This window comes from Cebus imitator, unplaced genomic scaffold, assembly GCF_001604975.1.
Source record: "Cebus imitator isolate Cc_AM_T3 unplaced genomic scaffold, Cebus_imitator-1.0 Scaffold628, whole genome shotgun sequence".
Lineage (NCBI taxonomy): Eukaryota > Metazoa > Chordata > Mammalia > Primates > Cebidae > Cebus > Cebus imitator.
Window position 1 is genome coordinate 415,461 of NW_016107943.1, and position 2,473 is coordinate 417,933.

Sequence of the window (2,473 nt, forward strand, 5' to 3'; positions counted from 1 at the left end):
AAAAAAAAAAAAAAAAAAAATGAAGGCAGTTATTTCTTCATCAGTGTTCCACATATTTACTCCCTGACAGAGGTCATATTCAAAATGGCTAACAACTGTTCAAAAACGGGTTCCCAGTGGCACCCAGTCTCTGTGAGAGAACCAGGATGAGGTTTCATATATAAACCTAACCGGATTTCTAGTCAATTCTCAAGGGATCGGTAATTGGGAAAGAAATCTTATAACTCAGAGAGAGGAAAAGTGAGTGAGCTCCAGATACTCCAGAGACAGTCAAACCAGTATAGCCTGTCTAGTAAAATGAGCATTTTCAGTTTAGATGGTAAGAACTAATATTCTGCCCCTGAAAACTCTGCCTAATTTGGCTTGTCATCATTTGCTCAGGCGGTTGAATTAATAGAGATGTCCAACCCTGAAAAGGGAGCCAAATTAAGAATTGTAAGGACAAAGCAGGAGAGTAAACTATGGAAATGTGTTAGATGCCAAGAACTCTATTCTAGAGTTAATGATTAATGGGTATTAGTCAATTAAAATGGTAAATATAACACAGAAAAGGTGATTTTAAAAAGCAATGGTTTTTTTGATCTAGATCATTTGCCCAGGTGGCAGGTGGGGGGAAGCAATGGTTTTTCAACATCTACCTGTATTCAAAGATAATATATTCTAAAATGTTGATATCCTCCTTAATCCCACCTATTCCTATCAAATTCAAAGGAAGGTGTATTACAAGCTCACCTGGTGCGAGATCTTATTTTGGGTATTTTTCCTGAGTAAATGGAACGGAAAATCACTACTAAAGAGCGTTCTGACTTTGGAAACACAGGAACCTGCCAAATGATTTAAATTGTTTCCTTCAAGTAGCATTAGTAACTAGGAAATTGATATGTCAGTAAGAAGCAAACAGTTCTTGTCAGTAGGAATATATTAATCTTGAGAATATGGTTAACCAACACAACACTGCTTGACAAATGTCAACGTCAAGAACTTTGAAATGAGTCATTATCTAGAAGTAAGTGCTGAATTGCACCAGTTCCCATGAATTTGAAGAACATGATTTTGGATAATGTTCATACCCATAGTCAAATATTAGAGGAAATGCTTATGCTCCAGATAACTGGTCGTTTACAAAGTTTAGAAAAAAATTGTCCTCACATAAAATGTTGAGGTGTTTTTCATCACCAAATATATCCAGTTAACCAATTATTATTTGGAATTCTGAACTCCCATCAAATTATAGATAACTTTAAGGAACCATAAAAAATACCAAGGGGCGGGTGCAGTGGCTCACACCTATAATCCCAGCACTTTGGGAGTCCAAGGCTGGAGGATCACTTGAGCTCAGGAGTTCAAGACCAGCCTGGCCAACATGGTGAAACCCTGTCTCTACCAAGCATACAAAAAATTAGCTGGGCACAGTAGCATGCGCCTGTGGGGTCCCAGCTACCTGTGAGGCTGAGATGGGAGAATCTCTTGAGCCCTAGATGCGGAGGTTGCAGTGAGCCAAGATCATACCACTGAACTCCAGCCTGGGTGACAGAGTGAGACCCCATAACATACTAAGAATAATTCAGATGAGTCCAGGTCTTTCTGGTAGCATTTGGCATATAAAACTCCTCATTATTCATCAGCTCAGATGATTCATTGTCTAATCTATAGTCCGAGATTTCTTAAAATGCACTGGTATATCTGTGCTAATATAAAATGATGTATCATATAAAATTTAAAGTAGATATATTTGCACCTAATTATTTTTTTAAGTTAGCTGATTAATTCCTAGGATATTCAGTTAATAAATAAACTTACCATTTGTTATTGAGGTACAATAAAAGGTTTACACTTTTATTTTTTTTACTCAAATAGAGTAAAAAAAAAACCCTTAAATTGAATTTAGTAGATAGGATTAAAATCAGCTTTGCCTGGGCTTCTAAGCAGCTATCCAGAAGTAAAGGTACCCTACCTTCCAGTAGCCAAATTAAGTTATAAAATAGTTTTTTGGTTTTTTTTTAAGATGGGGTTTCACCATGATGGCCAGGCTGGTCTTGAACTCCTGACCTCAGGTGATCCACCCACCTCGGCCTCCCAAAGTGCTAGGATTACAGGCATGAGCCACTGCACCTGGCCTTATAAAATAGTTTTGATCCCCACATTTGGGCTTGTCCTTTGCTTAGTGGCATATATTCAAATTAAGAATTCTTTGGGACTGGGCATGGTGGCTCATGCCTGTAATCCCAGCACTTTGGAAAGCTGAGGCAGGCGGATCACTTGAGGCCAATAGTTTGAGACCAGCCTAGCCAAAATGGCGAAACCCTGTCTTTAAAAAAATAAATAAATAAAATAAATTTTTTTTTAATTAAAAAAAAAATAATTATAGCCGGGTGCAGTGGCTCACGCCTGTAATCCCAGCACTTTGGGAGGCCGAGGCGGGTGGATCACGAGGTCAAGAGATCGAGACCATCCTGGTCAACATGGTGAAACC

General features: G+C 38.4%; 1 protein-coding gene across 1 annotated transcript in view; it reads left to right on the forward strand.

Annotated features, from left to right (window-relative positions):
• KLHL41 (kelch like family member 41) overlaps nucleotides 1-2,473 on the forward strand; it is a 20,291-nt gene that overhangs the window by 7,638 nt on the left and 10,180 nt on the right. The gene's annotated exons all lie outside the window — the stretch shown is intronic.